This window comes from Oncorhynchus mykiss, unplaced genomic scaffold, assembly GCF_013265735.2.
Source record: "Oncorhynchus mykiss isolate Arlee unplaced genomic scaffold, USDA_OmykA_1.1 un_scaffold_186, whole genome shotgun sequence".
Lineage (NCBI taxonomy): Eukaryota > Metazoa > Chordata > Actinopteri > Salmoniformes > Salmonidae > Oncorhynchus > Oncorhynchus mykiss.
Genome location: NW_023493673.1, coordinates 616,576 through 641,299, shown reverse-complemented (window position 1 = coordinate 641,299; position 24,724 = coordinate 616,576). Strand labels below are relative to the sequence as shown.

Sequence of the window (24,724 nt, the reverse complement as noted above, 5' to 3'; positions counted from 1 at the left end):
GTTCTCCTTCAGAACAACCAATGACATCATCTGATCAGAGTTCTCCTTCAGAATAACCAATGACATCATCTGATCAGAGTTCTCCTTCAGAATAACCAATGACATCATCTGATCAGAGTTCTTCTTCAGAATAACCAATGATATCATCTGATCAGAGTTCTCCTTCAGAACAACCAATGACATCATCTGATCAGAGTTCTCCTTCAGAATAACCAATGACATCATCTGATCAGAGTTCTCCTTCAGAATAACCAATGACATCATCTGATCAGAGTTCTCCTTCAGAATAACCAATGACATCATCTGATCAGAGTTCTCCTTCAGAATAACCAATGACATCATCTGATCAGAGTTTTCCTTCAGAATAACCAGTACTGAAACTAAAACCAATGAAATCATCTGATCAGCTTCCTTCAGAATAACCAATGAGATCATCTGATCAGAGTTCTCCTTCAGAATAACCAATGAGATCATCTGATCAGAGTTCTCCTTCAGAATAACCAGTACTGAAACTAAAACCAATGAGATCCTCCGATCAGCTTCCTTCAGAATAACCAGTACTGAAACTAAAACCAATGACATCATCTGATCAGAGTTTTTCTTCAGAATAACCAATGACATCATCTGATCAGAGTTCTCCTTCAGAATAACCAATGACATCATCTGATCAGAGTTCTCCTTCAGAATAACCAATGATATCATCTGATCAGAGTTCTCCTTCAGAATAACCAATGACATCATCTGATCAGAGTTCTTCTTCAGAATAACCAATGATATCATCTGATCAGAGTTCTCCTTCAGAACAACCAATGACATCATCTGATCAGAGTTCTCCTTCAGAATAACCAATGACATCATCTGATCAGAGTTCTCCTTCAGAATAACCAATGACATCATCTGATCAGAGTTCTCCTTCAGAATAACCAATGACATCATCTGATCAGAGTTCTCCTTCAGAATAACCAATGACATCATCTGATCAGAGTTTTCCTTCAGAATAACCAATGAGATCATTGGAATCAGAGTTTTTCTTCAACCTGTGCTCTAATATTAGTCACTAAGTCAGATAATAAACTGTAAGGTGATGTCTGGTGTCTGGTTGGCCTCATTTGCACCTGAGAGGCGCAGAGGTCTAAGACACTACATCTCAGTGCAGGACTCGTCACTGCAGTACCTGGTTCGAATCCAGGCTGCATCACACCCGGCCGTAGTTGGGAGTCCCCGCACAAACGGCTCAGGTTTGGGTAGGCCGTCATCGTAAAAAAATAATTTGTTCTTAACTGACTTGCCTAGTTTAGTAAATACAAAAAAGAAAGCCTAACCTAATAACCCAGACAATATCACATTCATTGGTCAATATGCATGTCCCAAGACAATATTGTGTCTCAACACACTCTCTAGCCAGACTTATTGTATCTCAACAACAAACTCTCTAGCCAGACTTATGACAGTATTGTATCTCAACAAACTCTCTAGCCAGACTTATGACAGTATTGTATCTCAACAACAGACTCCCTGGCCAGACATTATGTAGGCTATTATGAAGTCATTATGTAGGTTAGTAGGTGTTATGAAGTCATTATGTAGGTTAGTAGGTGGTATGAAGTCATTTTGTAGGTTAGTAGGTGGTATGAAGTCATTATGTAGGTTAGTAGGTGGTATGAAGTCATTATGTAGGTTAGTAGGTGGTATGAAGTCATTATGTAGGTTAGTAGGTGGTATGAAGTCATTATGTAGGTTAGTAGGTGGTATGAAGTCATTATGTAGGTTAGTAGGTGGTATGAAGTCATTATGTAGGTTAGTAGGTGGTATGAAGTCATAATGTAGGTTAGTAGGTGGTATGAAGTCATTATGTAGGTTAGTAGGTGTTATGAAGTCATTATGTAGGTTAGTAGGTGGTATGAAGTCATTATGTAGGTTAGTAGGTGTTATGAAGTCATTATGTAGGTTAGTAGGTGGTATGAAGTCATTATGTAGGTTAGTAGGCGGTATGAAGTCATTATGTAGGTTAGTAGGTGGTATGAAGTCATTATGTAGGTTAGTAGGTGGTATGAAGTCATTATGTAGGTTAGTAGGTGGTATGAAGTCATTATGTAGGTTAGTAGGTGGTATGAAGTCATTATGTAGGTTAGTAGGTGGTATGAAGTCATTATGTAGGTTAGTAGGTGGTATGAAGTCATTATGTAGGTTAGTAGGTGGTATGAAGTCATAATGTAGGTTAGTAGGTGGTATGAAGTCATTATGTAGGTTAGTAGGTGGTATGAAGTCATTATGTAGGTTAGTAGGTGGTATGAAGTCATTATGTAGGTTAGTAGGTGGTATGAAGTCATTATGTAGGTTAGTAGGTGGTATGAAGTCATTATGTAGGTTAGTAGGTGGTATGAAGTCATTATGTAGGTTAGTAGGTGGTATGAAGTCATTATGTAGGTTAGTAGGTGGTATGAAGCCATTATGTAGGTTAGTAGGTGGTATGAAGTCATTATGTAGGTTAGTAGGTGGTATGAAGTCATTATGTAGGTTAGTAGGTGGTATGAAGTCATTATGTAGGTTAGTAGGTGGTATGAAGTCATTATGTAGGTTAGTAGGTGGTATGAAGTCATTATGTAGGTTAGTAGGTGTTATGAAGTCATTATGTAGGTTAGTAGGTGGTATGAAGTCATTATGTAGGTTAGTAGGTGGTATGAAGTCATTATGTAGGTTAGTAGGTGGTATGAAGTCATTATGTAGGTTAGTAGGTGGTATGAAGTCATTATGTAGGTTAGTAGGTGGTATGAAGTCATTATGTAGGTTAGTAGGTGGTATGAAGTCATTATGTAGGTTAGTAGGTGGTATGAAGTCATTATGTAGGTTAGTAGGTGGTATGAAGTCATTATGTAGGTTAGTAGGTGGTATGAAGTCATTATGTAGGTTAGTAGGTGGTATGATAGGGCAGTCAAATGATTGTGGTCACCATAATAGCTGTTCGAATAGCATTTTATTGTATAAAAAAAATGTTTTTTTGACGTACATTTTCTCCAATCCTACGCCTCCTCTCATTTTATTGACGTACATTTTCTCCAATCCCCCGCCTCCTCTCATTTTATTGATGCACATTTTCTCCAATCCCCCGCCTCCTCTCATTTTATTGATGTCCATTTTCTCCAATCCCCCGCCTCCTCTCATTTTATTGATGCACATTTTCTCCAATCCCCCGCCTCCTCTCATTTTATTGATGTCCATTTTCTCCAATCCCCCGCCTCTGACTGCATGTGCTGCCATAGAAATATAATGAATAGAATGGGAATCCTCATTCAGGAGCAAAAAGCAGGAAGTAAAATACGAGCCATGTGATTTGTTGATTCAACTCAACTGACATTACCAAAAAAACTCCATAAGGGTGGTATGAGGGCCCGACGTCCACAGGTGGGGGTTGTGACAACACTGTGCAGGACGTTTGGCATTTGCCAGAGAACACCAAGATTGGCAAATTCACCACTGGCGCCCTGTGCTCTTCACAGATGAAAGCAGGTTCACACTGAGCACATGTGACAGACGTGACAGAGTCTGGAGACGCCGTGGAGAACGTTCTGCTGCCTGCAACATCCTCCAGCATGACCGGTTTGGCGGAGGGTCAGTTATGGTGTGGGGTGGCATTTCTTTGGGGGGCCGCACAGCCCTCCATGTGCTTGCCAGAGGTAGCCTGACTGCCATTAGGTACCGAGATGAGATCCTCAGACGCCTTGTGAGACCATATGCTGGTGCGGTTGGCCCTGGGTTCCTCCTAATGCAAGACAATGGTAGACCTCATGTGGCTGGAGTGTGTCAGCAGTTCCTGCAAGAGGAAGTTAGTAGGTAATAGTACCAGCCCCTGGTCATGAAGTCATTAGGTCAGTTAGTAGGTAATTGTATAGGTCAGTTAGTAGGTAATTGAACCCCTAGTCATGAAGTCATTAGGTCAGTTAGTAGGTAATAGTACCAGCCCCTGGTCATGAAGTCATTAGGTCAGTTAGTAGGTAATTGTATAGGTCAGTTAGTAGGTAATTGAACCAGCCCCTAGTCATGAAGTCATTAGGTCAGTTAGTAGGTAATTGTACCAGCCCCTAGTCATGAAGTCATTAGGTCAGTTAGTAGGTAATTGTACCAGCCCCTAGTCATGAAGTCATTAGGTCAGTTAGTAGGTAACTGTACCAGCCCCTAGTCATTAGGTCAGTTAGTAGGTAATAGTACCAGCCCCTGGTCATGAAGTCATTAGGTCAGTTAGTAGGTAATTGTATAGGTCAGTTAGTAGGTAATTGAACCCCTAGTCATGAAGTCATTAGGTCAGTTAGTAGGTAATTGTATAGGTCAGTTAGTAGGTAATTGAACCAGCCCCTAGTCATGAAGTCATTAGGTCAGTTAGTAGGTAATTGTACCAGCCCCTAGTCATGAAGTCATTAGGTCAGTTAGTAGGTAATTGTACCAGCCCCTAGTCATGAAGTCATTAGGTCAGTTAGTAGGTAACTGTACCAGCCCCTAGTCATTAGGTCAGTTAGTAGGTAATTGAACCAGCCCCTAGTCATGAAGTCATTAGGTCAGTTAGTAGGTAATAGTACCAGCCCCTAGTCATGAAGTCATTAGGTCAGTTAGTAGGTAATTGTACCAGCCCCTGGTCATGAAGTCATTAGGTCAGTTAGTAGGTAATTGTACCAGCCCCTAGTCATGAAGTCATTAGGTCAGTTAGTAGGTAATTGTACCAGCCCCTAGTCATGAAGTCATTAGGTCAGTTAGTAGGTAATTGTACCAGCCCCTGGTCATGAAGTCATTAGGTCAGTTAGTAGGTAATTGTACCAGCCCCTAGTCATGAAGTCATTAGGTCAGTTAGTAGGTAATAGAACCAGCCCCTAGTCATGAAGTCATTAGGTCAGTTAGTAGGTAATTGTACCAGCCCCTAGTCATGAAGTCATTAGGTCAGTTAGTAGGTAATTGTACCAGCCCCTAGTCATGAAGTCATTAGGTCAGTTAGTAGGTAATTGTACCAGCCCCTAGTCATGAAGTCATTAGGTCAGTTAGTAGGTAATTGTACCAGCCCCTAGTCATGAAGTCATTAGGTCAGTTAGTGGGTAATTGTACCAGCCCCTAGTCATGAAGTCATTAGGTCAGTTAGTAGGTAACTGTACCAGCCCCTAGTCATTAGGTCAGTTATACCCCCTAGTCATGAAGTCATTAGGTCAGTTAGTAGGTAATAGTACCAGCCCCTAGTCATTAGGTCAGTTAGTAGGTAATTGTATAGGTCAGTTAGTAGGTAATTGAACCACCCCCTAGTCATGAAGTCATTAGGTCAGTTAGTAGGTAATTGTACCAGCCCCTAGTCATGAAGTCATTAGGTCAGTTAGTAGGTAATTGAACCACCCCCTAGTCATGAAGTCATTAGGTCAGTTAGTAGGTAATTGTACCAGCCCCTAGTCATGAAGTCATTAGGTCAGTTAGTAGGTAATTGAACCAGCCCCTAGTCATGAAGTCATTAGGTCAGGTATACCCCCTAGTCATGAAGTCATTAGGTCAGTTAGTAGGTAATTGTACCAGCCCCTGGTCATGAAGTCATTAGGTCAGTTAGTAGGTAATTGTATAGGTCAGTTAGTAGGTAATTGAACCAGCCCCTAGTCATGAAGTCATTAGGTCAGTTAGTAGGTAACTGTACCAGCCCCTGGTCATGAAGTCATTAGGTCAGTTAGTAGGTAATTGTACCAGCCCCTAGTCATGAAGTCATTAGGTCAGTTAGTAGGTAACAGTACCAGCCCCTAGTCATGAAGTCATTAGGTCAGTTAGTAGGTAACTGTACCAGCCCCTAGTCATGAAGTCATTAGGTCAGTTAGTAGGTAATAGTACCAGCCCCTAGTCATGAAGTCATTAGGTCAGTTAGTAGGTAATTGTACCAGCCCCTAGTCATGAAGTCATTAGGTCAGTTAGTAGGTAATTGTACCAGCCCCTAGTCATGAAGTCATTAGGTCAGTTAGTAGGTAATAGTACCAGCCCCTAGTCATGAAGTCATTAGGTCAGTTAGTAGGTAATTGTACCAGCCCCTAGTCATGAAGTCATTAGGTCAGTTAGTAGGTAATTGAACCAGCCCCTAGTCATGAAGTCATTAGGTCAGTTATACCCCCTGGTCATGAAGTCATTAGGTCAGTTAGTAGGTAATAGTACCAGCCCCTAGTCATGAAGTCATTAGGTCAGTTAGTAGGTAATTGTATAGGTCAGTTAGTAGGTAATTGAACCAGCCCCTAGTCATGAAGTCATTAGGTCAGTTAGTAGGTAATTGAACCAGCCCCTAGTCATGAAGTCATTAGGTCAGTTAGTAGGTAATTGAACCAGCCCCTAGTCATGAAGTCATTAGGTCAGTTAGTAGGTAATAGTACCAGCCCCTAGTCATTAGGTCAGTTAGTAGGTAATTGAACCAGCCCCTAGTCATGAAGTCATTAGGTCAGTTAGTAGGTAACTGTACCAGCCCCTAGTCATGAAGTCATTAGGTCAGTTAGTAGGTAATTGAACCAGCCCCTAGTCATGAAGTCATTAGGTCAGTTATAGCCCCTAGTCATGAAGTCATTAGGTCAGTTATACCCCCTAGTCATGAAGTCATTAGGTCAGTTAGTAGGTAATTGTACCAGCCCCTAGTCATGAAGTCATTAGGTCAGTTAGTAGGTAATAGTACCAGCCCCTAGTCATGAAGTCATTAGGTCAGTTATACCCCCTAGTCATGAAGTCATTAGGTCAGTTATACCCCCTAGTCATGAAGTCATTAGGTCAGTTATACCCCCTAGTCATGAAGTCATTAGGTCAGTTATACCCCCTAGTCATGAAGTCATTAGGTCAGTTAGTAGGTAATTGTACCAGCCCCTAGTCATGAAGTCATTAGGTCAGTTAGTAGGTAATTGTACCAGCCCCTAGTCTTGAAGTCATTAGGTCAGTTAGTAGGTAATTGTATAGGTCAGTTAGTAGGTAATTGAACCAGCCCCTAGTCATGAAGTCATTAGGTCAGTTAGTAGGTAACTGTACCAGCCCCTAGTCATGAAGTCATTAGGTCAGTTAGTAGGTAATTGTACCAGCCCCTAGTCATGAAGTCATTAGGTCAGTTAGTAGGTAATTGTATAGGTCAGTTAGTAGGTAATTGAACCAGCCCCTAGTCATGAAGTCATTAGGTCAGTTAGTAGGTAACTGTACCAGCCCCTAGTCATGAAGTCATTAGGTCAGTTAGTAGGTAATTGAACCAGCCCCTAGTCATGAAGTCATTAGGTCAGTTAGTAGGTAATTGAACCAGCCCCTAGTCATGAAGTCATTAGGTCAGTTAGTAGGTAATTGTATAGGTCAGTTAGTAGGTAATTGAACCAGCCCCTAGTCATGAAGTCATTAGGTCAGTTAGTAGGTAATTGAACCAGCCCCTAGTCATGAAGTCATTAGGTCAGTTAGTAGGTAATAGAACCAGCCCCTAGTCATGAAGTCATTAGGTCAGTTAGTAGGTAATTGTACCAGCCCCTAGTCATGAAGTCATTAGGTCAGTTAGTAGGTAATTGAACCAGCCCCTAGTCATGAAGTCATTAGGTCAGTTAGTAGGTAATTGTATAGGTCAGTTAGTAGGTAATTGTATAGGTCAGTTAGTAGGTAATTGAACCAGCCCCTAGTCATGAAGTCATTAGGTCAGTTAGTAGGTAATTGTATAGGTCAGTTAGTAGGTAATTGAACCAGCCCCTAGTCATGAAGTCATTAGGTCAGTTAGTAGGTAATTGTACCAGCCCCTAGTCATGAAGTCATTAGGTCAGTTAGTAGGTAATTGAACCAGCCCCTAGTCATGAAGTCATTAGGTCAGTTAGTAGGTAATTGTATAGGTCAGTTAGTAGGTAATTGAACCAGCCCCTAGTCATGAAGTCATTAGGTCAGTTATACCCCCTAGTCATGAAGTCATTAGGTCAGTTATACCCCCTAGTCATGAAGTCATTAGGTCAGTTAGTAGGTAACTGTACCAGCCCCTAGTCATGAAGTCATTAGGTCAGTTAGTAGGTAATTGTATAGGTCAGTTAGTAGGTAATTGAACCAGCCCCTAGTCATGAAGTCATTAGGTCAGTTAGTAGGTAACTGTACCAGCCCCTAGTCATGAAGTCATTAGGTCAGTTAGTAGGTAATTGAACCAGCCCCTAGTCATGAAGTCATTAGGTCAGTTAGTAGGTAATTGAACCAGCCCCTAGTCATGAAGTCATTAGGTCAGTTAGTAGGTAATTGTATAGGTCAGTTAGTAGGTAATTGAACCAGCCCCTAGTCATGAAGTCATTAGGTCAGTTAGTAGGTAATTGAACCAGCCCCTAGTCATGAAGTCATTAGGTCAGTTAGTAGGTAATAGAACCAGCCCCTAGTCATGAAGTCATTAGGTCAGTTAGTAGGTAATTGTACCAGCCCCTAGTCATGAAGTCATTAGGTCAGTTAGTAGGTAATTGAACCAGCCCCTAGTCATGAAGTCATTAGGTCAGTTAGTAGGTAATTGTATAGGTCAGTTAGTAGGTAATTGTATAGGTCAGTTAGTAGGTAATTGAACCAGCCCCTAGTCATGAAGTCATTAGGTCAGTTAGTAGGTAATTGTATAGGTCAGTTAGTAGGTAATTGAACCAGCCCCTAGTCATGAAGTCATTAGGTCAGTTAGTAGGTAATTGTACCAGCCCCTAGTCATGAAGTCATTAGGTCAGTTAGTAGGTAATTGAACCAGCCCCTAGTCATGAAGTCATTAGGTCAGTTAGTAGGTAATTGTATAGGTCAGTTAGTAGGTAATTGAACCAGCCCCTAGTCATGAAGTCATTAGGTCAGTTATACCCCCTAGTCATGAAGTCATTAGGTCAGTTATACCCCCTAGTCATGAAGTCATTAGGTCAGTTAGTAGGTAACTGTACCAGCCCCTAGTCATGAAGTCATTAGGTCAGTTAGTAGGTAATTGAACCAGCCCCTAGTCATGAAGTCATTAGGTCAGTTAGTAGGTAATTGTACCAGCCCCTAGTCATGAAGTCATTAGGTCAGTTAGTAGGTAATTGTACCAGCCCCTAGTCATGAAGTCATTAGGTCAGTTAGTAGGTAACTGTACCAGCCCCTAGTCATGAAGTCATTAGGTCAGTTAGTAGGTAACTGTACCAGCCCCTAGTCATTAGGTCAGTTAGTAGGTAATTGTACCAGCCCCTAGTCATGAAGTCATTAGGTCAGTTAGTAGGTAATAGTACCAGCCCCTAGTCATGAAGTCATTAGGTCAGTTAGTAGGTAATTGTATAGGTCAGTTAGTAGGTAATTGAACCAGCCCCTAGTCATGAAGTCATTAGGTCAGTTAGTAGGTAATTGAACCAGCCCCTAGTCATGAAGTCATTAGGTCAGTTAGTAGGTAATAGTACCAGCCCCTAGTCATGAAGTCATTAGGTCAGTTAGTAGGTAATTGTACCAGCCCCTAGTCATGAAGTCATTAGGTCAGTTAGTAGGTAACTGTACCAGCCCCTAGTCATGAAGTCATTAGGTCAGTTAGTAGGTAATTGTACCAGCCCCTAGTCATGAAGTCATTAGGTCAGTTAGTAGGTAATTGTATAGGTCAGTTAGTAGGTAATTGTACCAGCCCCTAGTCATGAAGTCATTAGGTCAGTTAGTAGGTAATTGAACCAGCCCCTAGTCATGAAGTCATTAGGTCAGTTAGTAGGTAATTGTATAGGTCAGTTAGTAGGTAATTGAACCAGCCCCTAGTCATGAAGTCATTAGGTCAGTTAGTAGGTAATTGAACCAGCCCCTAGTCATGAAGTCATTAGGTCAGTTAGTAGGTAATAGAACCAGCCCCTAGTCATGAAGTCATTAGGTCAGTTAGTAGGTAACTGAACCAGCCCCTAGTCATGAAGTCATTAGGTCAGTTAGTAGGTAATTGTACCAGCCCCTAGTCATGAAGTCATTATGTCAGTTAGTAGGTAATTGTACCAGCCCCTAGTCATGAAGTCATTATGTCAGTTAGTAGGTAATTGTACCAGCCCCTGGTCATGAAGTCATTAGGTCAGTTAGTAGGTAATTGTACCAGCCCCTAGTCATGAAGTCATTAGGTCAGTTAGTAGGTAATTGAACCAGCCCCTAGTCATGAAGTCATTAGGTCAGTTAGTAGGTAACTGTACCAGCCCCTAGTCATGAAGTCATTAGGTCAGTTAGTAGGTAATTGTACCAGCCCCTAGTCATGAAGTCATTAGGTCAGTTAGTAGGTAACTGTACCAGCCCCTAGTCATGAAGTCATTAGGTCAGTTAGTAGGTAATTGAACCAGCCCCTAGTCATTAGGTCAGTTAGTAGGTAATTGAACCAGCCCTTAGTCATGAAGTCATTAGGTCAGTTAGTAGGTAATTGTACCAGCCCCTAGTCATTAGGTCAGTTAGTAGGTAATTGTACCAGCCCCTAGTCATGAAGTCATTAGGTCAGTTAGTAGGTAATTGAACCAGCCCCTAGTCATGAAGTCATTAGGTCAGTTATACCCCCTAGTCATGAAGTCATTAGGTCAGTTAGTAGGTAATTGTACCACCCCCTAGTCATGAAGTCATTAGGTCAGTTAGTAGGTAATTGTACCAGCCCCTAGTCATGAAGTCATTAGGTCAGTTAGTAGGTAACTGTACCAGCCCCTAGTCATGAAGTCATTAGGTCAGTTAGTAGGTAACTGTACCAGCCCCTAGTCATGAAGTCATTAGGTCAGTTAGTAGGTAATTGAACCAGCCCCTAGTCATGAAGTCATTAGGTCAGTTAGTAGGTAACTGTACCAGCCCCTAGTCATGAAGTCATTAGGTCAGTTAGTAGGTAATTGAACCAGCCCCTAGTCATGAAGTCATTAGGTCAGTTAGTAGGTAATAGTACCAGCCCCTAGTCATTAGGTCAGTTAGTAGGTAATAGTACCAGCCCCTAGTCATTAGGTCAGTTAGTAGGTAATTGAACCAGCCCCTAGTCATGAAGTCATTAGGTCAGTTAGTAGGTAACTGTACCAGCCACTAGTCATGAAGTCATTAGGTCAGTTAGTAGGTAACTGTACCAGCCCCTAGTCATGAAGTCATTAGGTCAGTTAGTAGGTAATTGTACCAGCCCCTAGTCATGAAGTCATTAGGTCAGTTATACCCCCTAGTCATGAAGTCATTAGGTCAGTTAGTAGGTAACTGTACCAGCCCCTAGTCATTAGGTCAGTTAGTAGGTAATAGTACCAGCCCCTGGTCATGAAGTCATTAGGTCAGTTAGTAGGTAACAGTACCAGCCCCTAGTCATGAAGTCATTAGGTCAGTTAGTAGGTAACTGTACCAGCCCCTAGTCATTAGGTCAGTTATACCCCCTAGTCATGAAGTCATTAGGTCAGTTAGTAGGTAATTGTACCAGCCCCTAGTCATGAAGTCATTAGGTCAGTTAGTAGGTAACTGTACCAGCCCCTAGTCATGAAGTCATTAGGTCAGTTAGTAGGTAATTGTATAGGTCAGTTAGTAGGTAATTGTATAGGTCAGTTAGTAGGTAATTGTATAGGTCAGTTAGTAGGTAATTGTATAGGTCAGTTAGTAGGTAATTGTACCAGCCCCTAGTCATGAAGTCATTAGGTCAGTTAGTAGGTAATTGAACCAGCCCCTAGTCATGAAGTCATTAGGTCAGTTAGTAGGTAATAGTACCAGCCCCTAGTCATTAGGTCAGTTAGTAGGTAATAGTACCAGCCCCTAGTCATTAGGTCAGTTAGTAGGTAATTGAACCAGCCCCTAGTCATGAAGTCATTAGGTCAGTTAGTAGGTAACTGTACCAGCCCCTAGTCATGAAGTCATTAGGTCAGTTAGTAGGTAACTGTACCAGCCCCTAGTCATGAAGTCATTAGGTCAGTTAGTAGGTAATTGTACCAGCCCCTAGTCATGAAGTCATTAGGTCAGTTATACCCCCTAGTCATGAAGTCATTAGGTCAGTTAGTAGGTAATAGTACCAGCCCCTGGTCATGAAGTCATTAGGTCAGTTAGTAGGTAATAGTACCAGCCCCTAGTCATGAAGTCATTAGGTCAGTTAGTAGGTAACTGTACCAGCCCCTAGTCATGAAGTCATTAGGTCAGTTAGTAGGTAATTGTACCAGCCCCTGGTCATGAAGTCATTAGGTCAGTTAGTAGGTAATTGTACCAGCCCCTGGTCATGAAGTCATTAGGTCAGTTAGTAGGTAACTGTACCAGCCCCTGGTCATGAAGTCATTAGGTCAGTTAGTAGGTAACTGTACCAGCCCCTGGTCATGAAGTCATTAGGTCAGTTAGTAGGTAACTGTACCAGCCCCTAGTCATTAGGTCAGTTAGTAGGTAATTGTACCAGCCCCTAGTCATGAAGTCATTAGGTCAGTTAGTAGGTAATTGAACCAGCCCCTAGTCATGAAGTCATTAGGTCAGTTAGTAGGTAATTGTATAGGTCAGTTAGTAGGTAATTGAACCAGCCCCTAGTCATGAAGTCATTAGGTCAGTTAGTAGGTAATTGAACCAGCCCCTAGTCATGAAGTCATTAGGTCAGTTATACCCCCTAGTCATGAAGCCAGTAAGGTCAGTTAGTAGGTAATTGTATAGGTCAGTTAGTAGGTAATTGAACCAGCCCCTAGTCATGAAGTCATTAGGTCAGTTAGTAGGTAATTGAACCAGCCCCTAGTCATGAAGTCATTAGGTCAGTTAGTAGGTAATTGTATAGGTCAGTTAGTAGGTAATTGAACCAGCCCCTAGTCATGAAGTCATTAGGTCAGTTAGTAGGTAATTGAACCAGCCCCTAGTCATGAAGTCATTAGGTCAGTTAGTAGGTAACTGTACCAGCCCCTAGTCATGAAGTCATTAGGTCAGTTAGTAGGTAACTGTACCAGCCCCTAGTCATGAAGTCATTAGGTCAGTTAGTAGGTAATTGTACCAGCCCCTAGTCATGAAGTCATTAGGTCAGTTAGTAGGTAATTGTATAGGTCAGTTAGTAGGTAATTGTACCAGCCCCTAGTCATGAAGTCATTAGGTCAGTTATACCCCCTAGTCATGAAGTCATTAGGTCAGTTAGTAGGTAATTGTATAGGTCAGTTAGTAGGTAATTGAACCACCCCCTAGTCATGAAGTCATTAGGTCAGTTAGTAGGTAATTGAACCAGCCCCTAGTCATGAAGTCATTAGGTCAGTTAGTAGGTAATTGAACCAGCCCCTAGTCATGAAGTCATTAGGTCAGTTAGTAGGTAATAGTACCAGCCCCTAGTCATGAAGTCATTAGGTCAGTTAGTAGGTAATTGTATAGGTCAGTTAGTAGGTAACTGTACCAGCCCCTAGTCATGAAGTCATTAGGTCAGTTAGTAGGTAATTGTACCAGCCCCTAGTCATGAAGTCATTAGGTCAGTTAGTAGGTAACTGTACCAGCCCCTAGTCATTAGGTCAGTTAGTAGGTAACTGTACCAGCCCCTGGTCATGAAGTCATTAGGTCAGTTAGTAGGTAATTGTACCAGCCCCTGGTCATGAAGTCATTAGGTCAGTTAGTAGGTAACTGTACCAGCCCCTGGTCATGAAGTCATTAGGTCAGTTAGTAGGTAACTGTACCAGCCCCTGGTCATGAAGTCATTAGGTCAGTTAGTAGGTAACTGTACCAGCCCCTAGTCATTAGGTCAGTTAGTAGGTAATTGTACCAGCCACTAGTCATGAAGTCATTAGGTCAGTTAGTAGGTAACTGTACCAGCCCCTGGTCATGAAGTCATTAGGTCAGTTAGTAGGTAATTGTACCAGCCCCTAGTCATGAAGTCATTAGGTCAGTTAGTAGGTAATTGAACCAGCCCCTAGTCATGAAGTCATTAGGTCAGTTAGTAGGTAATTGAACCAGCCCCTAGTCATGAAGTCATTAGGTCAGTTATACCCCCTAGTCATGAAGTCATTAGGTCAGTTAGTAGGTAATTGTATAGGTCAGTTAGTAGGTAATTGAACCAGCCCCTAGTCATGAAGTCATTAGGTCAGTTAGTAGGTAATTGAACCAGCCCCTAGTCATGAAGTCATTAGGTCAGTTAGTAGGTAATTGTATAGGTCAGTTAGTAGGTAATTGAACCAGCCCCTAGTCATGAAGTCATTAGGTCAGTTAGTAGGTAATTGAACCAGCCCCTAGTCATGAAGTCATTAGGTCAGTTAGTAGGTAACTGTACCAGCCCCTAGTCATGAAGTCATTAGGTCAGTTAGTAGGTAACTGTACCAGCCCCTAGTCATGAAGTCATTAGGTCAGTTAGTAGGTAATTGTACCAGCCCCTAGTCATGAAGTCATTAGGTCAGTTAGTAGGTAATTGAACCAGCCCCTAGTCATGAAGTCATTAGGTCAGTTAGTAGGTAATTGAACCAGCCCCTAGTCATGAAGTCATTAGGTCAGTTATACCCCCTAGTCATGAAGTCATTAGGTCAGTTAGTAGGTAATTGTATAGGTCAGTTAGTAGGTAATTGAACCAGCCCCTAGTCATGAAGTCATTAGGTCAGTTAGTAGGTAATTGAACCAGCCCCTAGTCATGAAGTCATTAGGTCAGTTAGTAGGTAATTGTATAGGTCAGTTAGTAGGTAATTGAACCAGCCCCTAGTCATGAAGTCATTAGGTCAGTTAGTAGGTAATTGAACCAGCCCCTAGTCATGAAGTCATTAGGTCAGTTAGTAGGTAACTGTACCAGCCCCTAGTCATTAGGTCAGTTAGTAGGTAACTGTACCAGCCCCTGGTCATGAAGTCATTAGGTCAGTTAGTAGGTAATTGTACCAGCCCCTGGTCATGAAGTCATTAGGTCAGTTAGTAGGTAACTGTACCAGCCCCTGGTCATGAAGTCATTAGGTCAGTTAGTAGGTAACTGTACCAGCCCCTGGTCATGAAGTCATTAGGTCAGTTAGTAGGTAACTGTACCAGCCCCTAGTCATTAGGTCAGTTAGTAGGTAATTGTACCAGCCACTAGTCATGAAGTCATTAGGTCAGTTAGTAGGTAACTGTACCAGCCCCTGGTCATGAAGTCATTAGGTCAGTTAGTAGGTAATTGTACCAGCCCCTAGTCATGAAGTCATTAGGTCAGTTAGTAGGTAATTGAACCAGCCCCTAGTCATGAAGTCATTAGGTCAGTTAGTAGGTAATTGAACCAGCCCCTAGTCATGAAGTCATTAGGTCAGTTATACCCCCTAGTCATGAAGTCATTAGGTCAGTTAGTAGGTAATTGTATAGGTCAGTTAGTAGGTAATTGAACCAGCCCCTAGTCATGAAGTCATTAGGTCAGTTAGTAGGTAATTGAACCAGCCCCTAGTCATGAAGTCATTAGGTCAGTTAGTAGGTAATTGTATAGGTCAGTTAGTAGGTAATTGAACCAGCCCCTAGTCATGAAGTCATTAGGTCAGTTAGTAGGTAATTGAACCAGCCCCTAGTCATGAAGTCATTAGGTCAGTTAGTAGGTAACTGTACCAGCCCCTAGTCATGAAGTCATTAGGTCAGTTAGTAGGTAACTGTACCAGCCCCTAGTCATGAAGTCATTAGGTCAGTTAGTAGGTAATTGTACCAGCCCCTAGTCATGAAGTCATTAGGTCAGTTAGTAGGTAATTGTATAGGTCAGTTAGTAGGTAATTGTACCAGCCCCTAGTCATGAAGTCATTAGGTCAGTTATACCCCCTAGTCATGAAGTCATTAGGTCAGTTAGTAGGTAATTGTATAGGTCAGTTAGTAGGTAATTGAACCACCCCCTAGTCATGAAGTCATTAGGTCAGTTAGTAGGTAATTGAACCAGCCCCTAGTCATGAAGTCATTAGGTCAGTTAGTAGGTAATTGAACCAGCCCCTAGTCATGAAGTCATTAGGTCAGTTAGTAGGTAATAGTACCAGCCCCTAGTCATGAAGTCATTAGGTCAGTTAGTAGGTAATTGTATAGGTCAGTTAGTAGGTAACTGTACCAGCCCCTAGTCATGAAGTCATTAGGTCAGTTAGTAGGTAATTGTACCAGCCCCTAGTCATGAAGTCATTAGGTCAGTTAGTAGGTAACTGTACCAGCCCCTAGTCATTAGGTCAGTTAGTAGGTAACTGTACCAGCCCCTAGTCATGAAGTCATTAGGTCAGTTAGTAGGTAACTGTACCAGCCCCTAGTCATGAAGTCATTAGGTCAGTTAGTAGGTAACTGTACCAGCCCCTAGTCATTAGGTCAGTTAGTAGGTAACTGTACCAGCCCCTAGTCATTAGGTCAGTTAGTAGGTAATAGAACCAGCCCCTGGTCATGAAGTCATTAGGTCAGTTAGTAGGTAATTGAACCAGCCCCTAGTCATGAAGTCATTAGGTCAGTTAGTAGGTAATAGTACCAGCCCCTAGTCATGAAGTCATTAGGTCAGTTAGTAGGTAATAGTACCAGCCCCTAGTCATTAGGTCAGTTAGTAGGTAATAGTACCAGCCCCTAGTCATGAAGTCATTAGGTCAGTTAGTAGGTAATTGTACCAGCCCCTAGTCATGAAGTCATTAGGTCAGTTAGTAGGTAATAGTACCAGCCCCTAGTCATTAGGTCAGTTAGTAGGTAATTGAACCAGCCCCTAGTCATGAAGTCATTAGGTCAGTTAGTAGGTAATTGTATAGGTCAGTTAGTAGGTAATTGAACCAGCCCCTAGTCATGAAGTCATTAGGTCAGTTAGTAGGTAATAGTACCAGCCCCTAGTCATGAAGTCATTAGGTCAGTTAGTAGGTAATAGTACCAGCCCCTAGTCATTAGGTCAGTTAGTAGGTAATAGTACCAGCCCCTAGTCATTAGGTCAGTTAGTAGGTAATTGAACCAGCCCCTAGTCATGAAGTCATTAGGTCAGTTAGTAGGTAATTGTACCAGCCCCTAGTCATGAAGTCATTAGGTCAGTTAGTAGGTAATTGTACCAGCCCCTAGTCATGAAGTCATTAGGTCAGTTAGTAGGTACCCCTTCAAGGTGTTAGCCAACTTTGTCTCAACAACGACTCAAGACATTATTGTATCTGAACAACAACAAACTCCCTAGCCGGATAGAGACAGACATCGGACCATAGAGGGGGAGGGGAGAGGTTAGCCGACCTAATGTTCACCAGCAAGGTCAAATAATAAACTGTGATCTGATGCCTGATTAATATTTTCTTTTGATATATATTGACTGTGCCTCAGAGAGGACAGTAAATGTGTTTATCACAGAGCCCTCACCCAGTCAACATCAGTCATTGGTCAATATGCACGTCCCAAGGCATTATTATTTGTGTCTCAATAACAAACTCCATAATCGGACAGAGACATCTGCCGTAGAGAGAGAGAGACATCAGAGAGAGAGAGACATCAGAGAGAGAGAGACATCAGAGAGAGAGAGAGAGAGAGAGAGAGAGAGAGGACAATAAATGTATTCATCACTAAGTTAGATGAGCTGTGAGGTGGTGAGAGAGTTGACAGCCCTCACAGAGCCCTCACCCAGTCAACATCAGTCATTGGTCAATATGCAAGTCCCAAGACAATATTATTTGTGTCTCAACAACAGACCGTCTGACTGTGGACAGAGGGGAGAAGAAATCAGAGCCAAGGTCAGACTGTCACAGTGTTGTGCTCATGTTATGTCAAGGCTATTTTTAACTTCCTGCTAGGATGGATGGGTGGCTGCTTGGTCCAGCAGAGCAGTCAGCACTAACCAGGTTTAAAGAAGCATCAGTGAGTTATGTTTACATGAATATTAATAATTTATTTTATTTAAAAAAAGTTTTTGTTCCTAACTGACTTATTTTCAATGACGGCCTATCGGGGAACAGTGGGTTCAGGGGCAGAATGACAGATTTATACCTTGTCAGCTCGGGGATTTGAACTTGCAACCTTCCGGTTACTAGTCCAACGCTCTAACCACTAGGCTACCCTGCCGCCTCTACACTCTAACCACTAGGCTACCCTGCCGCCTCTACACTCTAACCACTAGGCTACCCTGCCGCCCCGGATATGAAACTGATTAAAATGGCAGAAGGCCGAGTGTGCCAGTCACGTAGACACCTTTCTCTGCTGATCTTAAACGTGTGAACGGGTCATATTTGAAGTAAGCGATACGCTGATTAAAAACACCTGGTTTTCTGAGCAATGTTTTTGAATTATTAGGACATAAAGTGGCAAGGAAAAGTATGTGAACCTTTCGGAAATACCTGGATTTCTGCATAAATTGGGTCATAAAATTTGATCTGATCTTCATCTAGGTCACAATAATAGACAAACACAGTCTGCTTTAAACTAATAACACACAAACAATTATACGTGTTCATGTCTTTATGGAACACAGCGTGTCAACATTCACAGTACAGGGTGGGAAAAGTAGGTGAACCCTTGGGTTTAATAACTGGTTGACCCTCCTTTGGCAGCAATAACCTCAACCAAACGTTTTCTCTAGTTGTGGATCAGACCTGCACAACGGTCAGGAGGAATTTTGGACCATTCCTCTTTACAAAACTGTTTCAGTTCTGCAATATTCTTGGGATGTCTGGTGTGAACTGCTCTCTTGAGGTCATGCCACAGCATCTCAATCGGGTTGAGGTCAGGAGTCCTACTGGGCCACTCCAGAAGGCATATTTTTCTTCTGTTGAAGCCACTCTGTTGTTGATTTACTTCTGTGTTTTGGGTCGTTGTCCTGTTGCGTCACCCAACTTCTGTTGCGCTTAAACTGGCGGATAGATAGCCTAACATTCTCCTGCAAAATATCTTGATAAACTTGGGAATTCATTTCTCCGTTGATGATAGCAAGCAGTCCAGGCCCTGAAGCAGTCCCAAACCATGATGCTCCCTCCACCATACTTTACAGTTGGGATGAGGTTGCTGTTGGTGTACTGTGACTTTTTTTCTCCCCCATGTGTGTTCCTTCCAAAAGACTCATCTGTAGTTCCATCTGTCCACGGAATATTCTGCCAGTAGCGCTGTGGAACATCCAGGTGCTCTTCTGCAAACTTCAGACGTGCAGCAATGGGTTTTTTGGACAGCAATGTCTTCTTCCGTGGTCCTCCCATGAACACCGTTCTTGTTTAGTGTTTTAGTCATCAACAGAGATGTTAGCATGTTCCAGAGATTTCTGTAAGTCTTTAGTTGACACTCTAGGATTCTTCTTAACCTCATTGAGCATTCTGCTCCTGTGCTCTTGCAGTCATCTTTTCAGCACGGCCACTCCTAGGGAGAGTAGCAACAGTGCTGAGCTTTCTCCATTTATAGACAATTTGTCTTAGCGTGGACTGATGAACGTCGAGGCTTTTAGAGATACTTTTGTAACCCTTTCCAGCTTTATGCAAGTTGACAATTCTTCATCTTAGGTCTTCTGAGATCTCTTCTGTTCGAGGCATGGGTCACATCAGGCAATGCTTCTTGTGAACAGCAAACTAACATTTTGTGAGTGTTTTTTTATAGGGCAAGGCAGCTCTAACCAACATCTCCAATCTCATCTCATTGATTGGGCTCCATGTTAACTGACTCCTGACTCCAATTAGCTTTTGGAGAAATCATTAGCCTAGGGGGGTTCACATACTTTTCCCAGCCTACACTGAATGTTTAAATGTTGTATTCAATATAGACAAGAAGGAGACCGTCCCCAAGGAGAGCCAGCTAGAGGAGGCTGTCCCTCTAGATCACACTCTGTCCCCAAGGAGAGAGAGGAGTTTCTGGACACACAGCCAGGGGAGGGAGGGAGACAGCCTCTCTGCTTCTCCCCGTCCGTCTCTTTCTCCCCGTCCGTCTCTTTCTCTTCGTCCGTCTCTTTCTCCCCGTCCGTCTCTTTCTCCCCGCCCGTCTCTTTCTCCCCGCCCGTCTCTTTCTCTTCGTCCGTCTCTTTCTCCCCGTCCGTCTCTTTCTCTTTCTCCCCGTCTCTTTCTCCCCGTCCGTCTCTTTCTTTCTCTCCGTCCGTCTCTCTTCTTTCTCCCCGTCCGTCTCTTTCTCTTTCTCTCCGTCCGTCTCTTTCTCTTCGTCCGTCTCTTTCTCTCCGTCCGTCTCTTTCTCTCCGTCCGTCTCTTTCTCTCCGTCCGTCCCTTTCTCTTCGTCCGTCCGTCTCTTTCTCTCCGTCCGTCTCCGTCTCTTTCTCCGTCCGTCTCCGTCTCTTTCTCCGTCCGTCTCCGTCTCTTTCTCCGTCCGTCTCCGTCTCTTTCTCCGTCCGTCTCCGTCTCTTTCTCCGTCCGTCTCCGTCTCTTTCTCCGTCCGTCTCCGTCTCTTTCTCCGTCCGTCTCCGTCTCTTTCTCCCCGTCCGTCTCCGTCTCTTTCTCCCCGTCCGTCTCTTTCTCCCCGTCCGTCTCTTTCTCCCCGTCCGTCTCTTTCTCCCCGTCCGTCTCTTTCTCCCCGTCCGTCTCTTTCTCCCCGTCCGTCTCTTTCTCTCCGTCCGTCTCTTTCTCTCCGTCCGTCTCCTGCTCACTCTGTCCCTCCCTCGGTCGCCACTCTCCCACTGGACCCAGACAGAGAGCAGACCTCTCCTCCTCTCTGTCACAGTCTGCTCCCCAGCCTTCCTCCTCTCTGTCACAGTCTGCTCCCCAGCCTAGCCAAAGTAGCTTTTCATCCTTACAGGCCTGAGGGAATACTTTCACTATCAGAGACTCTCCCAGAACAGCAAAGACAAACAGTCAGGGATTCAATGGGTCCAAGATTCCCTTCTAACTAAGCCCTTTCTTAATAATACTGTAGTTATGTGTGTGTTCATTATGTAACAATGCAGCTGCTGAGCCACTAACCGCAACACATCTATTTTCATTCTAGATAGTCATAAAACATATATATCTCTACTCAAGTGCATTCAATCTAGCCAAGACCTAGTAGTGCTTAGAGATAAACGCTCACAGCTTATATATCAAATGGTAGACCTATTGGCTACCTGGCTCTCTCCTCTGGCAACAGCCTGATTCATACTGGCACATGCACATGACGTGAACACAGGGACCCATGTGGGTCGCTCTCCAGGCGTGCGACCAGACATGACGTGAATACAGAGGCCCATGTGGGTCGCTCTCCAGGTGTACGGCCAGACATGAGGTGTACACAGAGGCAGATGTGGGTCGCTCTCCGGCGTGCAACCAGACGTGAGGTGTACACAGAGGCAGATGTGGGTCGCTCTCCGGCGTGCAACCAGATGTGTACACAGAGGCAGATGTGGGTCGCTCTCCGGCGTGCAACCAGACGTGTACACAGAGGCAGATGTGGGTCGCTCTCCAGGCGTACGACCAGACGTGAGGTGTACACAGAGGCCCATGTGGGTCGCTCTCCAGGCGTGCGACCAGACATGAACACAGAGGCCCATGTGGGTCGCTCTCCAGGCGTGCGACCAGACATGAACACAGAGGCCCATGTGGATCGCTCTCCAGGCGTGTGACCAGACATGACGTGAACACAGAGGCCCATGTGGGTCGCTCTCCAGGCGTGCGACCAGACATGAACACAGAGGCCCATGTGGGTCGCTCTCCAGGCGTGCGACCAGACATAAACACAGAGGCCCATGTGGGTCGCTCTCCAGGCGTGCGACCAGACATGACATTAACACAGAGGCCCATGTGGGTCGCTCTCCAGGCGTGCGACCAGACATGACGTGAACACAGAGGCCCATGTGGGTCGCTCTCCAGGCGTGCGACCAGACATGACGTGAACACAGAGGCCCATGTGGGTCGCTCTCCAGGCGTGCGACCAGACATGAACACAGAGGCCCATGTGGGTCGCTCTCCAGGCGTGCGACCAGACATGACGTGAACACAGAGGCCCATGTGGGTCGCTCTCCAGGCGTGCGACCAGACGTGTACACAGAGGCCCATGTGGGTCGCTCTCCAGGTGTGCGACCAGACATGACGTGAACACAGAGGCCCATGTGGGTCGCTCTCCAGGCGTGCAACCAGACGTGTACACAGAGGCCCATGTGGGTCGCTCTCCAGGCGTGCGACCAGACGTGAACACAGAGGCCCATGTGGGTCGCTCTCCAGGCGTGCGACCAGACATGACGTGAACACAGAGGCCCATGTGGGTCGCTCTCCAGGCGTGCGACCAGACATGACGTGAACACAGAGGCCCATGTGGGCCGCTCTCCAGGCGTGTGACCAGACATGAACACAGAGGCCCATGTGGGTCGCTCTCCAGGCGTGTGACCAGACATGAACACAGAGGCCCATGTGGGCCGCTCTCCAGGCGTGCGACCAGACATGACATGAACACAGAGGCCCATGTGGGTCGCTCTCCAGGCGTGCGACCAGACATGAACACAGAGGCCCATGTGGGCCGCTCTCCAGGCGTGCGACCAGACGTGTACACAGAGGCCCATGTGGGCCGCTCTCCAGGCGTGCGACCAGACATGACATGAACACAGAGGCCCATGTGGGTCTCTCTCCAGGCGTACGACCAGACATGAACACAGAGGCCCATGTGGGTCTCTCTCCAGGCGTACGACCAGACATGAACACAGAGGCCCATGTGGGTCTCTCTCCAGGCGTACGACCAGACATGAACACAGAGGCCCATGTGGGTCTCTCTCCAGGCGTACGACCAGACATGAACACAGAGGCCCATGTGGGTCTCTCTCCAGGCGTACGACCAGACATGAACACAGAGGCCCGTGTGGGTCTCTCTCCAGGCGTACGACCAGACATGAACACAGAGGCCCATGTGGGTCTCTCTCCAGGCGTACGACCAGACATGAACACAGAGGCCCATGTGGGTCTCTCTCCAGGCGTACGACCAGACATGAACACAGAGGCCCATGTGGGTCTCTCTCCAGGCGTACGACCAGACATGAACACAGAGGCCCATGTGGGTCTCTCTCCAGGCGTACGACCAGACATGAACACAGAGGCCCATGTGGGTCTCTCTCCAGGCGTACGACCAGACATGAACACAGAGGCCCATGTGGGTCTCTCTCCAGGCGTACGACCAGACATGAACACAGAGGCCCATGTGGGTCTCTCTCCAGGCGTACGACCAGACATGAACACAGAGGCCCATGTGGGTCTCTCTCCAGGCGTACGACCAGACATGAACACAGAGGCCCATGTGGGTCTCTCTCCAGGCGTACGACCAGACATGAACACAGAGGCCCGTGTGGGTCGCTCTCCAGGCGTACGACCAGACATGAACACAGAGGCCCATGTGGGTCTCTCTCCAGGCGTACGACCAGACATGAACACAGAGGCCCATGTGGGTCTCTCTCCAGGCGTACGACCAGACATGAACACAGAGGCCCGTGTGGGTCTCTCTCCAGGCGTACGACCAGACATGAACACAGAGGCCCGTGTGGGTCTCTCTCCAGGCGTACGACCAGACATGAACACAGAGGCCCGTGTGGGTCTCTCTCCAGGCGTACGACCAGACATGAACACAGAGGCCCATGTGGGTCTCTCTCCAGGCGTACGACCAGACATGAACACAGAGGCCCATGTGGGTCTCTCTCCAGGCGTACGACCAGACATGAACACAGAGGCCCATGTGGGTCTCTCTCCAGCATCATATTCAGAGTATTATTTGAGTATTTTTTTTTATGTTCAATAATATTTTATTTTTCTCCTCACGTAGCATCAATTAAGCATCGGCACAATATAACAGAACCACGGTAGTCACTCCGTCACATTTAAGACCCGAGAAAACTGAATTTAAGACATTTTGAGCCTAAGGACCCACGGACACCCTGAAAACCATGAGAACACCATCGTGAGAGTCTCATCTTTCCATAGAGTTTGTAGACGAAAACAATTGGGGACGCTACAAATGTTTTCCTGAGAAAAATCTAATTTTCTGGATGTCTCGTGTCTGACAAACACCGCTGTAGCTCGGCCGCCTCCCACCTCAGAGGCGGAGGGCAGTCATTGGTGGATGCTGTGGATTGAGAGACAGCCCATACAACAACAACAAAACCACTTAACACACAGACAGATGTTTGTATTATGCTAATGAGATTTCCCCAGGGGCGTAGACACCGACTATACGAGGGGTACAAAGAATAACCTATAGGATTAAAAATACCAGAGTTTGGTGCAGGTACAGACGACTAGCGCTAGCTAACAACACAAAATGGATACACGAGAGTCAAAGTATCGATATAATATCTTACTAAATAATATTGTGATATCTAACTATAGATCCCCCCCCCCCCCCTTCATAACTTTGTAACTTGGCCAGTTAGTGACAACCAGGGTGAACTCCTGCAGCTTGGCCAGTTAGTGACAACCAGGGTGAACTCCTGCAGCTTGGCCAGTTAGTGACAACCAGGGTGAACTCCTGCAGCGTGGCCAGTTAGTGACAACCAGGGTGAACTACTGCAGCTTGGCCAGTTAGTGACAACCAGGGTGAACTACTGCAGCTTGGCCAGTTAGTGACAACCAGGGTGAACTACTGCAGCTTGGCCAGTTAGTCACAACCAGGGTGAACTCCTGCAGCGTGGCCAGTTAGTGACAACCAGGGTGAACTACTGCAGCTTGGCCAGTTAGTGACAACCAGGGTGAACTCCTGCAGCTTGGCCAGTTAGTGACAACCAGGGTGAACTCCTGCAGCGTGGCCAGTTAGTGACAACCAGGGTGAACTACTGCAGCTTGGCCAGTTAGTGACAACCAGGGTGAACTACTGCAGCTTGGCCAGTTAGTGACAACCAGGGTGAACTCCTGCAGCTTGGCCAGTTAGTGACAACCAGGGTGAACTCCTGCAGCTTGGCCAGTTAGTGACAACCAGGGTGAACTCCTGCAGCTTGGCCAGTTAGTGACAACCAGGGTGAACTACTGCAGCTTGGCCAGTTAGTGACAACCAGGGTGAACTACTGCAGCTTGGCCAGTTAGTGACAACCAGG

General features: G+C 45.0%; 1 protein-coding gene across 4 annotated transcripts in view; it reads right to left on the bottom strand.

Moving 5' to 3' along the window:
• The window catches only part of LOC110506972 (ubiquitin thioesterase ZRANB1), a 68,671-nt gene that overhangs the window by 32,065 nt on the left and 11,882 nt on the right, over positions 1-24,724 (bottom strand). The window lies entirely within an intron of this gene.